Source organism: Chiloscyllium plagiosum, unplaced genomic scaffold, assembly GCF_037043375.1.
Source record: "Chiloscyllium plagiosum isolate Xiang-an unplaced genomic scaffold, Cpla_swu_hap1 HiC_scaffold_39, whole genome shotgun sequence".
In the NCBI taxonomy this organism is placed as follows: Eukaryota; Metazoa; Chordata; class Chondrichthyes; order Orectolobiformes; family Hemiscylliidae; genus Chiloscyllium; species Chiloscyllium plagiosum.
This window is the reverse complement of record NW_028270177.1, coordinates 6,945,013-6,959,316: the sequence shown is the minus strand read 5'-3', so window position 1 is coordinate 6,959,316 and position 14,304 is coordinate 6,945,013.

The window sequence follows — 14,304 nt, the reverse complement described above, 5'->3', positions numbered from 1 at the left end:
AATGTTGGGAATTGGTGAAATTTCATAAAAGCCTGAGGAATGGGAGCAGCCTTAGGCCATTTGACCCCTTGAACCTATTCTGCCATTCAATAAAACCATGACTGATCTGATTATGGCTTCAACTCCACTTGTTTGTTACACCACGCCCACTCATTATTCTTGACTCCCTTGTCAATCAAAAATTTGTCTCATTGAATGTATTTGATGATCCAGTCTCCACTGCTATCTTGGCTACAGAATTCCAGAAGTCACATGACACCAGGTTGTAGTCCAGCAGGTTTACTTGAAATCACAATCTTTCGGAGCGCTGCTCCTTTGTCAGGTAAAGTTCACTCCAGTCCAACACAGGAATCTCCACATTACAGAATTCCAATAATTACAAACCCTCAGTGTAAGAAGATTTCTCCTTCTCTCTGACTCAAATGGGAGACCCCTTATTCGGAAAGTTTGCATCCAGTTCTAGTTTCCCTCCTACCTCTTGTCATCCACGCTGTTAAACCCCTCGGAGTTTGATTTCTCCTAAACTCCAGTGAGTGTGGATCCAACTTGTTCAACAGTCTTTTGCGGACCCATGTGCACCAACCCTCCTGTAGTCAGCAATGGGAACTTGGGCTAATTTCCCACATTACAGCAGTGACTACACCCCAATGGTACTTCATTCCCTGTAAAGTGCTTTGAGATGTCTGCTGGCAGTGAGAAGTAGACAGGCAGGAGGCTGGAAGAACACAGCAGGTCAAGCAGCATCAGAAGGTGGAGAAGTCGATGTTTCGGATGTGACCCTTCTTCAGGCTGTGAGAAGTGCAGTGTAAATACAGTTATTTTTATTTCCAGTCCCTCTCCTTCTCTATTCCATCAGAGTTGTCTTGGAGCCTTGAATTAAGCTTCATCTCCAAGACACTGTGCCAAGCAAAAACCCAGGAGAACAAAATCATCAGGGTGCCAAAAATGTTTGCCTTTCAAAAATTCTCTTCAAACACTTTCTTTCACTTTTGGAGATAGGGAAATTGGTTGCTTGGCCAACAGTCAAGGACCATTCAATAGAATAATGCAGAATCTATTCAGTTTCCATTTGGGACTGGGCAAATGGTGGGTCTCAAGGATTTAAATGTTTAGATGACTCAGTGTGAGTATAGAAGCTGAGGTTCAGTGTTCCTGAGGTGAATCTTACAAGAATATTACCTCGGGGAATTAACATCCCTATCCCCTTCCCCAGTCTAGATTAGGGTGGTGCTGGAAAAGCACAGCAGGTCAGGCAGCATCCAAGGAGCAGGAAAATCAACCTTTCGGGCAAAAGCTCTTCATCAGGAATGAGCTCATTCCTGATGAAAGGCTTTTGCCCGAAACATTGATTTTCCTACTCCTCAGATGCTGTCTGACCCACTGTGTTTTTCCAGCAACACTCTAATCTAGACTCAGATCTCCAGCATCTGCAGTCCTCACTTTTGCCTATCCCCTTCCCCAGTCAAGTGCTGTAATGCACATGATAGCATTGCCAGAGGTAATGAACCTGCAAAGTTGTTTACTTTTAAGTCCCAGCCCAATGGTCAGCAATGTGTTCACCAAGTGAGCCAGAGTGGGGGCCTTCACAAAAAGTTAACTAAGTTACTTCCTGACAAAGCTGCTTTAATAAACGGTTGGTTTTGTTCATTCCCAGTAGATGTGAGACTGACACGAAGTGACATTTATGACAAATGCACCACATCCCTTTTTGTGTGCCTGTATTCAAATCAGCAATTTAAAACCTTTTCCAGTAAAGCAGTTAATTACACTGTTTCAGAATGTGGTTGACGGGTAATCAGCAGCAGTATTAACAACAACAACTTGAATTCATATAGCAAAATGTCCCACGACACCCTGCAGCAGCATTATCCAATGAAAACAAATGGCAGTGAGCCAAAGAAAGAGGCATTAGGACAGGTAGCTGAAAGCTGAATCAAAGAACAAACTTTTAAGCAGAGTCTTAAAGGAGAGAAATCAATAACAATGAAATAAAACAAGAAATTAAATGGTAAAGCATTAAAGTGACAGAATGACAATAGTTATTGGATATATTTTCGACCAATGTTTGCTACTTATTCCTTGTCACTCCCCTTCCCCCATTCCCCACTGAACTGTGGTGACACCAATGAGGGTCCCTCAACCTCCATGTAGTGTGTCAGTCAAGCAGCTAACATTAATGTGAGAATTGTCAGCCCATTTGACTACATAAGACCATAAGAAATAGAAGCAGGAAGAGGCTGCTCAGCCCTTCGAGCATACTCTGCCATTCAACAGGGTCCTGGCTGACCATTCCCCTCAGCAGCAGAGCACACTGGGACGTGTTGTGATGGAGAGTCATTCAGTACTGATCAGAAACGACCCTCAATGAGTCTTGTCCCTCCTCAAACCAGGGCTATTGAGTTCAACAGTATGGGGCCACACTTAAGCCAGTTAACCCAATACAAATCTGGAACTGAAAACTGAACCTTTGAAGTTGCAATTGCTGTGTAACTGTTTTCATTGTCATTTGGGGAAGCAGTGACATAACAAGGGATTGTTGAGTATTGTTTCCATAATACAAGTGGGCTATTGCAGAATCTACTGATCTTTATATAGGAAGGATGTTGTCAAACCTGAAAGGGTGCAGAAAAGATTTCCAAGCATGTTACTGGGATTGGAGGGTTTGAGTTACAGGGAGAGGCTGAATAGGCTGGGGCTTTTTTTTCCCTGGAGCATCAGAGGCTGACAAGTGACCTTACAGAGTTTTATAAAATCATGAGGGGCATGGATAGGGTGAATAGCCAAGGTCTGTTTTTCCCCAGGGTAGGGGAGTCCAAATTTAGGTAGCATAGGTTTAAGGTGAGAGGGGAAAGTTTAAAAAGGATGTGGGGGTGAGTTTTTCAAACAGAGGGTGGTGCCTGTATGGAAATGAGCTGTCAGAGGAAGTGGTGGACAATGGTACAATTACAACATTTAAAAGGCATCTGGATGGGTATATGAATAGGAAGGGTTTAGAGCGACATGGGACTAGGTCAGATTGGGATGTCTGGTCAGCATGGACGAGTTGGACCAAAGGGTCTGTTTCCCTGCTGTACATCTCTATGACTCTATGACTTCACATATTTAATTGATGATGTCGCATCAACTCCATTAGCTCCACCTTTTGCTCCCCTAAACCTGTCCTGTTCCAAATTGTCACCAAATTTCCCTTGCTCTCTAACATGATTGAATTAATTGTAGCTTTCCAGCTCAATCCTCATATCCTCCTTTCCCCAACCCCCCCACCACCAGTTTGATGTTTGCTTCCCATTAGTCCAGTTTCTGTCCTGCCGACAGCACTGGACATGATCAAACTTAGCCACCACGTTTTGGGTGATTTTTAATTTTGTCCACCCCAGTCCAACACTGGTACCTCCACGCCAAGTCCATTGTGAAGGTTACTATGGTAGGCTACTTGTCATTATCCTCTGCCATTTTTAGGTGTTCGATGCAATCAACCTCTATTCATCTTTCACTAGCCCTACGTTTCAGAACACAGGGATGGAAAGAAAAACCATGGTTCAGTTAATTAGTCTTTTATCAGTCGCATGATGTGATAATGGAGTTTTTATCATGACATTTAAACCAGGTACAGGTAATAATGGTGGAAAACCCCAGTGGTGGCAAGCTTTCAAAACAACAAATCCAAAATCACCCATTTCTCCCAAGCTATTACACTCGCCACACGTCACGTCTCAAATTGCCTGTGTCCTGGTTCTTATAACGTTATTACCTGAAACAGAATCAATGTGATTTGCATTTGAATGAATTAACTGACTGCTTCCACTGTCTCCCTGGGATTCCATTCCATAGATTCAACAAATGTACCTTGAAACAATAACTCACCTAAAACCCATTAAAGTACAAGCAAGCCAGCAATCTCTCAGCTTCATTCCCCCCTGTCCTCAGGTATGTAGCATTTCATGAAATGCTACCCTACTTGACTCCATACAGCTAGCATTACATCACCCCAGTAATGCACAGTTGACTGTCTCCTGGTTTTCGATTAAATGTGGCCCATGAGCAATGTTGACCAAAGGCATGGGATTAGTCTCTACATGTTCATTGAAGAGGCTTAACTTTATTTTTCTATTCACATGGGATGTAGGCTTCGCTGGCTGGCCCAACATTTATTGCCCGTCCCTAGTTGCCCCTTGAGAAGATGGGTGTTGAGTTGCCTTCTTGAACCGCTGCAGTCCATGTGCTGTGGGTAGACCCTCCTTTAGGGAGGGAATTCCAGGATTTTGTCCGAATGACAGTGAAGAATCATAGAATCCCTAAAGTGTAGACGCAGACCATTTGGCTCATCGAGTCCACACTGACCCTTCAAAGAGAATTTGACCCAGACCTGCCCTGCTAACCTAATCCTGTAACCCTGCATTTCCCATGGGTAACCCACCTAGACTGCATATCCCCGAACACTATGGGTAATTTAGCATGGTCAATCCACCCTAACCTACACATCGTCAGACTGTGGGAGGAAACCGGAGCTTTTGGTATAATATTATCTGAGCCCCTGAGTGGCACAATTGATTACCAACTAGAAGCCCTTGTCAATAAGTATGCACCACTAATCACAATAAGGATCAGCTTAACTTAAAACTAATAGAAAATTATAATGGGAACTTTGTAGATTGAGAAGGTAACGTTATCTATTATTTCGAAAGAATTGCAGCCTCCCACTGTCCTAGAGTCATAGCGTGGAAACAGACCCTTCGGTCCAACTCATCCATATCAACCAGATATCCTAACCTAATCTAGTCCCATTTGCCAGCACCTGGCCCATATCCCTCTAAACCCTTTCTATCCATATACCCATCCAGATGCCTTTTGAATGTTGCAATTGTGCCAGCCTTCACCATTTCCTCTGATAGCTCATTCCATACACATGTTACCCTCTGTGTGAAAAAGTTGCCCTTTGGTCCCTTTCATACCTTTCCCCTCTCACCCCAAACCTATGCCCTCCAGTTCTGGACTCACCCAACCCGGAAAAAGACTTTGTCTATTTACCCTATTCATGCCCCTCATGATTTTACAAACCTCTATAAGGTCACCTTTCAGCCTCTGACTGTCAAGAGTAAATTCTTTCTTGTACGCGGCAAGATTTAAAAAAAAAGTATTTGTTCATGGGTTTTGGGTGTCACTGAGGAAGGGGAGGAAAAGGTGGGGGGTGGTGCCAGTGTAGCTGCGGAAGATGGACTGTTCCACTTCGACGTTTCGGCCATAAACCCTTCTTCAAAGGGTCGATTCTCCTGTTCCTTGGATGCTGCCTGACCTGCTGCGCTTTTCCAGCAACACATTTTCAGTTTTCACTGGCTGGGACAACACAACCACTTACCCCTTGAATTTTCTAGGACAATTTCAGAGGGGAGAACACAAGTCAGCTTCGTGACTGTAGGTTTGGAGTCTCCTGTAGGTCAATCCGGGTAAGGATAGTAGATTTCTTTTTCTAAGTGACATTAGTGACCAGATGGGTTTTTATGGCAATTAGAATTAAGTTCTAGTTATGCAGGGTTAAAGTGACTCAGAGATCAACAGGACCTAATTACTCCAATATTAATCCATGGCTGTATTGTAAGCATTGAGAAATATAATTAAAACCTTCTTAAATTATTTCTACATTTTTGCTCAAGCTTTACTTATTGTTCTTCAGCCTCTCTCTTCTAAACAAGCTTCATCCCCTCATTCCAATATCGATGATAGAAACTTCAACTTGCCAAATCCTCTCCCCAGGGAATCTATCCCTTTATCCTTCTGTCTGGCTGCTTCACACCCAATCGTTCTTAAAAGTCATGTGTTTGCGTCTCGCTGGTTGGACTGGCATTTATTGCCCATCCCTAGTTACCCTTGAGGGTGTCGTGATCTTGACTCACTGCAGCCTAGCTGGTGTAGATACACCTATGATATTGTTTGGGAGGGAGTTCCAGGATTTTGACTCAATGTTATTGAAAGAACGCTGATATATTTTCAAGTCAGGATGGTATGATTGAAAGGAGAGGGCATAAAAAAATCTTGTAAAGGGCAGCAGATTCACAGACATTATTAGCCCTAAATCACATCAGCCATTGAATGGGAGAGCAGACTTGAGGGGCTGAATGGCCTACTCCTCTTCCTAAATCAATGTGTGGGATTAGAAGGAGAATTTGGGGATATTTCTGTTCCATTTTCAGGACTAATCATGATCTTTCCCTTCAATCGCATTTCTGATTCCTCTCCTCAGTCAACCATTTATTCTTGCTCTTTTCTTTGGAAAACAACTTATGGAGCTTGCTATGGTATAAAACTTTATTACTGTTGCTTCCCAACTCTGTTTAATGTTGCTTTATTTTTAAACTAATGTTATGTATTTCCAACTAAAGCGTTATCTTATTAAAACGTAAATACTTCATACTGCGAGATTGCTTCTCTTCATTCGGCTATTATCAGAGGATAGTGTGTTGCTAATTTAAGATCGAGATGAGAAGTAATTACTTTAATCAGAATGTTGTGAATCTTTGGAATTCTCTACTACCATGAAGGTTGTGAATGCTCCATCATTGAGTTTATCTGAGCCTGAGAAACGACATCAAATGATATGGAGATTGGGCAAGAAAATGTTTCAAGTTTGAAAAGTGGCCATGTTTGTATTGAATAATGCAGCAGGCCCAGGGAAGCTGACTGGTCTACACCTATTGACTTTCTCAGATTTCTCTGTAACCACCCTAATATCCAATGTTGGAGCAAATTGCTACAGATGCTGGAATCTGTCTTGAAAACAAAAAAATACTGGAGATCACAGCAAGTCAGGCAGCATCCAGAGAGAGAAAGCAAGCTAAATATTCAAGTCTGTGCTCTGATGAAGAGTCATTTGGACTCAAAACATTGGCTTGCTCTCTCTCTATGGATGCTGCCTGACCTGCTGTGATCTCCAGCACTTTTTGTTTTCAGTAATATGCAATGTTATTCGTGTGATTCAAACCGCATTCATATCCTGAAAAATGTGTTGCTGGAAAAGCGCAGCAGATCAGGCAGCATCCAAGGAGCAGGAGAATCGACATTTTGGGCATAAGCCCTTCTTCAGGAATTTTCAGCAACACATTTTTCAGCTCTGATCTCCAGCATCTGCAGTCCTCACTTTCTCTTGTATTCATATACTGCCTTATCACATCAAAGCATTCCACATGGTGGATTACTTTTGGAATACAGTGACTATTAGTCTGCAGACAATCGTCATTCTGTGACAATAACATCCCATTAATGATGATGACCAATTAATCCATTTTTGTTTTGGAAGCTATTGTTTGAGGAAGGGCCACCTTCAGTACATTGTGAGAGCTGCCTCCTATTCTTTTGGGTCAATGAAATTGCAATGTTTGCTTGAACCCTGGAGCATTGATGATGACGAGAGTTACACCTCTCCCTTGTACTAAATCTGAGCGTTTGCTTGGATTTGTCACTCAAGCCCTAGTGCATGATCAAAACTCAGAGGCTGCACTAACAAAGTCAACTAACTGCATCACTCATTAGTGTATATTATAAGCTGTCAGCCTCCTTCTATAAACTACCCCGTTTATTAACAGTCCACCATAGCCCAGTTAAAGAATCTTCACTAAATAGAACTTGAAAGGCCCTTGCTTTCAGATCAGAGACAGTAAGATGCTCTGACAGGAAAAGGCTCCAACATTTTCTGGTGTCCTGAACAATTTACTCGTGTTGATTAAAAACAAAAAATACTGTGGATTCTGGAGATCTGAAAGAAAAAAGATATTGCTGGAGAATCTCAGCAGTTCGGGCATCTGTGGACACAGAAACAGAGTTAACGTTTTCAGTCCAGTGTGACTCTTCTTCAGAATGGTTCCAAAGCAGGGTCATTGGACTCAAAACATTACCTCTGCTTTCTCTCTGCACAGATGCTGCCAACCCTGCTGACTTTTTCCAGCACTTTCTCTTCTTATTTTGCCTCCCTTAATGCCACAACAAACAGATTAAGGCAAAGGTTTTCAAAGTGTTGTCCAGGGACAGCTGCTGGTCCATGATCGTACTCTAGGTGGTCCAGTGGCTGGTCCAAAACACAGGTCACTGATACACAATGGTCATGGCCATACCAGAGAACATTCCAGAACCCTCATCCCCACCACTCCTGTGCTGTTACCCAGCCAGACCAGCTCCAGTGCAGGTCTGATGTTGCCCTCAGCATTAACACCACCAATGTAGTTTTATGAGCAAGATTTACATTACAATTGACCTTTTTTGATTAAATCCAGATAGCATATATGCAATATGTTTGTAACATCTGTAGCAACGTCTGAAATATATATGTTCTGTATTTTTAATGCTTATAATATGAAACTATTTATGTTTTTTGTTTGGCATTAATTAATGATTTACATTTGATATTCAGTTGAAGATGCACATAACTATTAATTTCCAATGTTTTGATGAGCTTTTCTGTGGGATTAAGTAGAAATGGGTGTAAGCAGACCAACAAGAGACTTGTGGCATCTTCTGCCTTTATGGTCCATGAATGAAAATGCTTGAGAACCGTTGGATTAACGAGAATTCCAGATTGTGGGATCTTGCTCTGCACAGCAAAGGGTCAACCATTGGTGTCTAAACTAGAAGTCACCACGCTGCAAAATTATTGATTTTATGCAAATAGTGTTTCTGATTAGGAGTTGGGCAGTAAATGTTGGTCTTGTTGAAAACCACATCCCGCGAATGAATTTAAAATAAGTTCTTAGTGTTTAGGGATCAGTTGGCTGGATAGCTGGCTTGCAATGTAGAGTGATACCAACAACATAGATTCAATTCTACCCCAGCTCAGGTTATCATGAAGGATTCCCTTTTTCAATTTTCCCCATCCTGGTGACCCTCAGGTTAAACCACCACACAGTCATCTCTCTCTCTCTCTCTCTAATGAAAGAGCAGCTCTATAATCCACTACAACTATGGCAACTTCACCTTTTATATTTTCAAAAATATTACATAGGATTGATTTAAAAACCTTTAACTGTTTTTGCATCCCTTGCAATTGATAACCAATAGGGCAATACAGTGGCTCAGTGGTTAGCACAGCTGTCTCATAGTGTCAGGGACCCGGCTTCGATTCCAATCTCGGGCGACTGTCTGTGTGGAGTTTGCACGTTCTCCATGTGTCTGAGTGGGTTCCCTCTGGGTGCTCCAGTTTCCTCTCACAGTCCAAAGATGTGCAGGTGAAATAGATTGGCCATGCTAAATTGCGGAGAAAGTGAGGTCTGCAGATGCTGGAGATCAGAGCTGAAAATGTGTTGCTGGAAAAGCGCAGCAGGTCAGGCAGCATCCAAGGAACAGGAGAATCGACGTTTCGGGCATAAGCCCTTCTTCAGGATTCCTGAAGAAGGGCTTATGCCCGAAACGTCGATTCTCCTGTTCCTTGGATGCTGCCTGACCTCATGCTAAATTGCCCCTAGTGTCCGAGGATGTGCAGGCTAGGTGAGTTAGTCATGGGAAATGTAGGATTATGGAGACAGGGTGGGTCTGGTTTGGATGCTCTTCAGGGATTTTGTGTGGTCTTGATGGGCCAAATGGTCTGCATCCATGCTGTAGGGGTTCAATGACTCTAAATTATAGTTATGTATGAGAGTGGGTTTTACTTAGCCCTGCAGATGACTGCATACAAACAATACAGACCCAGAGGTGAGAAGTGAATTACACACTTTTACAGATCAATTAAACATCCCTAAACTTATGAGAACTCCCACACCCAACATCATGTTATACTTTTGTTGAAATGTTTAAATTAATTTAGTAGTTAAGGGGTTAAAGAGGCCAGTGGGTTTGTCTTTGCAAAGTCATTCCCCCCACCCCGTGTTCTGAAATCATTCAACTTTTAAAGCGTTTGCATATTTAACCTCACGCAGTGGGAAAATGAAAATCTCCTAATTTTGGGCAAATGGTATTATTACGAGTACATTAGAACACTAATTTTCACAAATTTCTTGAACAGTTGAAGTAATTAGCAGCATATTGAGGGGTTTGTTAATTTGCTATTCGGTTGTAGCCAGTGTTAAGTATCCCACAACACCAGGTTATAGTGCAACAGGTTTGGTTGGAAGCACTAGCTTTCGGAGCGACGCTCCTTCATCAGGTGGTTGTGTAGCAGGATCATGAGATACAGAATTGATAGAAAAAGATTGCAGTGTAGCCATTGTCACTGCACTTTCCTAATCAATGATTGGTTTAGGTCTAATAGGAACAGCTTCTCCATACACTGATTCATCCAGGACTGTACCACCCTGCACCTCTTCTTGTATCACAAACGTAAAACTGGGGACTTCTTTTTATGAACCAAATGCAGATGGAGTTAAAGAGTCAGAGCTTTCAGTGACAGAAGATATTGGAAAAACACAGAAAAGACACCACTATTTGATGAAGGCCGATGACAAAATATTAAGCTCAAACAAAAACAGAAATTGCTGGAAAAGCTCAGCAGGTCTGGCAGCATCTGTGAAGAGAAATCAGAGTTAGCGTTTCAGGTCCAGTGACCCTTCCTTAGAACTGTGAGGAAGGGTCACCTGACCCGAAACGTTAACTCTGATTTCTCTTCACAGATGCTGCCAGACCTGCTGAGCTTTTCCAGCAATTTCTGTTTTTGTTTCTGATTTACAGCATCTGCAGTTCTTTCAGTTTTTATTAAATATTAACCTTGTCTTTTTAGGTTTGCTATGGAATCATGGAGCTGTACAGCACAGAAACAGACCCCTTGGTCCAACTCATCCAAGCCAACCAGATATCTTGAACTGATCTAGTCTCATTTGCCAGTTTTTGGCCCATATCCTTCCTATTGATGTACCCATCCAGATGCCTTTTTAAATTTTGTAATTGCTGTGTATTTGCACCATTCTCTGTTTTTATTTCAGAATTCCAACAAAACCAACGTTTTAGGGAAAATGAAAGACCCATACAGTCTCCCATTCTGAATGTCCTGGCCATTATTTTGTTGTTTTAAGTGCAACACAAAATAGACATTTGTGTCCCAGGAGTGTACTGCCACAGTGTGTACGTATATAGTGTTATTAAGGGAGTTAGAAACATCCCAAGGTGCCTCAGAGGAGGGTTTTGTCAGACTAGGATTACCATCAGAGCACTGAGTGAGGGATTGGGATATGGGGCCAAAGACGTAGGTTTGGACCAGGCATCTAAAGGAGGGAAGTAGGTTAAACAGGTGGAAAGGTTTACGGAGGGAATTCCAGAGCCTATCAATTTCACACAATGTATATTCACAATTTATTTATATTTCCTGACCCCTGTATGATCTTACATTGGAAACAAGATGTAGAGCGCAGGCTATCCTTCCTTGATCTTTCTGCTCCCTATCTCTATAACCAGTACCTGTCCTACAGTTCTGTAGGATCTCTGCATTCCTTCACCTTTGATCTCTTGTGCACCCTTCAAATATCACCTGAAAGCTCAGGAAACAGGTGCCCTCTGACTTTAACCTCTAACTTCCGTAGCTCCATCATTAGCAACTTTGATTCAGTTGTCCCAGTTCCTCAACTCTAGAATTCTCTCCCAAAATCTCTCCACTTCTCTTTTCAGATGTTTCTTAAAATGTATCTCTTTGATCAAGATTTTGGGCACCTGCCCTAATATCTCCCTGCCTGGCTGAGTGTCACATTTCATTGGAGAACCAGCTCTCTAAATGCATTTCAGACGTTTTTACTATTTTAAGAATATTATATTGATGCAAACTGTTGTTGCCTTCTCAATTAATTGCATTAGCTTTCACACGAGCTGTCTGATTTTTTTCATCAGTCTGTTAGGATTGGGCCCAAATCTAGTAAACACGGTGATTCATATCACAGGCCCCTGGGGATGATGTATTTTCACATACCTGTGGGTTCTGATGATCACAACTCAATAGAAACAAGTGTTCCCTTTCCCAGCTGGCCACTGTGAGGGCTGGTGGAGACCAACGAGAAGTGTGGGTTTCCTCTTCCTGATAGTCCAGGTGGGGTATGGAATGTGCACTTAAGAAAAAGGAAGCATGGAATGGTCACAGTGCAGAAGGAGGTCATTAAGCCTATAATATCTGTACTGGCTGTCTAAATGATGCTTAATGCTATTCTCCAGCCTTTCCCTGTATATTCATCTCTTTCAGAGAATGATCTGACTGCATTTTGAATACTGGATCCACCACACTCTCAGGCAACACATGTCACAAGTTAACCACTCATTGCATGAGAAGCATTTTTTTCTCATGTTATTTTTGCTTCTTATTTTGTTATACAAGAGTCATTTTAAGTCTGTGGTCTATGGTCCTTAATCCTTTCACGAGCAAGAACAGTTTCTCTCTATCCAATCTGTTCTGATACCTAATGACTTGAACACCTCTATCAACTCTCCTCCTAGCCTTCTCTTCATCAAGAAAAACAATGCTAACTTCTAATATCCAGTTTGGTGATCATTTTAAAAGTTCATGAGTGCTGCGTTCTCCAATTTACATCAGCTTTAGCTGTCAAAAAATATTTTCATTGGATGTAAAATGCTTTGCATGATCCTGAGGACAGGAGAAATGTTAATTTAACAGTGCTAAATTTTGGTTTTACTGCCTTCAGAAATGAGATAACAAGAGTCCAGAGACAGTATATTCCTGTTAGGGTGAAAGGAAAGGCTGGTGGATTAGGAAATACTGGATGACGAAAGAAATTGAGGGTTTGGTTAAGAAAAAGAAGGAAACATATGTCAGATATAGACAGGAGAGATCGGGTGAACCCTTAGAAGAGTATAAAGGAAGTAGGAGTATACTTCAGAGGGAAATCTGGAGGGCAAAACGGGGACATGAGATAGCTTTGGCAAATAGAGTTAAGGAGAAAGCAACAGGTTTTTACAAATACATTAAAGGCAAAAGGGTAACTCGGGAGAGCATAGGGCCCTCAAAGATCAGCAAAGCAGCCTTTTTGTGGAGTTGCAAAAGAAAGAGAAGATGCTAAATGAGTATTTTACATCAGTGTTTACTGTGGAAAAGGACATGGAAGATGTAGAATGTAGGGAAATAGATGGTGATATCTTAAAAAATGTCCATATTACAAAGGAGGAAATGTTGGGTGTCTTGAAACACATAAAGATGGATAAATCCCCAGGATCTGATCAGGTGTACCCTAGAACTCTGTGGGAAGCTAGGGAAGTGATTGCTGGGCCTTTTGCTGAGATATTTGTATCATCGATAGTCACAGGTGAGGTGCCGAAAGACTGAGGTTGGCAAATGTGGTGCCACTGTTTAAGAAAAGTGGTAAGAACAAGACAGGGAACTATAGACCAGTGAGCCTGACCTCGGTGGTGGGCAAGTTGATGGCGGGAATCCTGAGGGACAGGATGTACATGCATTTGGAAACACAAGGGCTGACTAGGGATAGTGAACATGCTTTGTGCGTGGGAAACCATGTCTCACAAATTTGATTGAGCTTTTTGAAGAAGTAACAAAGAGGATTGATGAGGGCAGAGTGGCAGACGTGATCTATATGGACTTCAGTAAGGCATTCGACAAGGTTCCCCATGGGAGACTGATTAGCAAGGTTAGATCTCACAGAATACAGGGAGAACTAGCCAGTTGGATACAGAACTGGCTCAAAGGTAGAAGACAGAGGGTGGTGGTGGAGGGTTGTTTTTCAGACTGGAGGCCTGTGACCAGTGGAGTGCCACAAGGATCGGTGCTAGGTCTACTACTTTTCATCATTTATATAAATGATTTGGATGTGAGCATAAGAGGTATAGTTAGCAAGATTGCAGATGACACCAAAATTAGAGGTATAGTGGACAACGAAGAAGATTGCCTCAGATTACAACAGGATCTTGATCAAATGGGCCAATGGGCTGAGAAGTGGCAGATGAAATTTAATTTAGATAAATATGAGGTGATGCATTTTGGGAAAGCAAATCTCAGCAGGACTTATACACTTATGAACAAAGAGACCTTGGAGTGCAGGTTCATAGCTCTTTAAAAGTAGAGTCGCAGAGAGATAGGATAGTGAAGAAGGTGTTTGCTTTCCTTTATTGGACAGTGCATTGAGTATATGAGTTGAGAGATCATGTTGCGGCTGTACAGGACATTGGTTAGGCCACTTTTGGAATATTGAATGCAAGTCTGGTCTCCTTCCTATTGGAAGAATGTCATGAAACTTGGAAGGGTTCAGAAAAGATTTACAAGGATTTTGCCAGATTTGGAGGGTTTGAGCTATAGGGAGAGGTTGAATACGCTGGGGCTGTTTTCCCTGAATTGTCAGAGGGTGATCTTATAGAGGTTTATAAAATCATGAGGGGCATGGATAG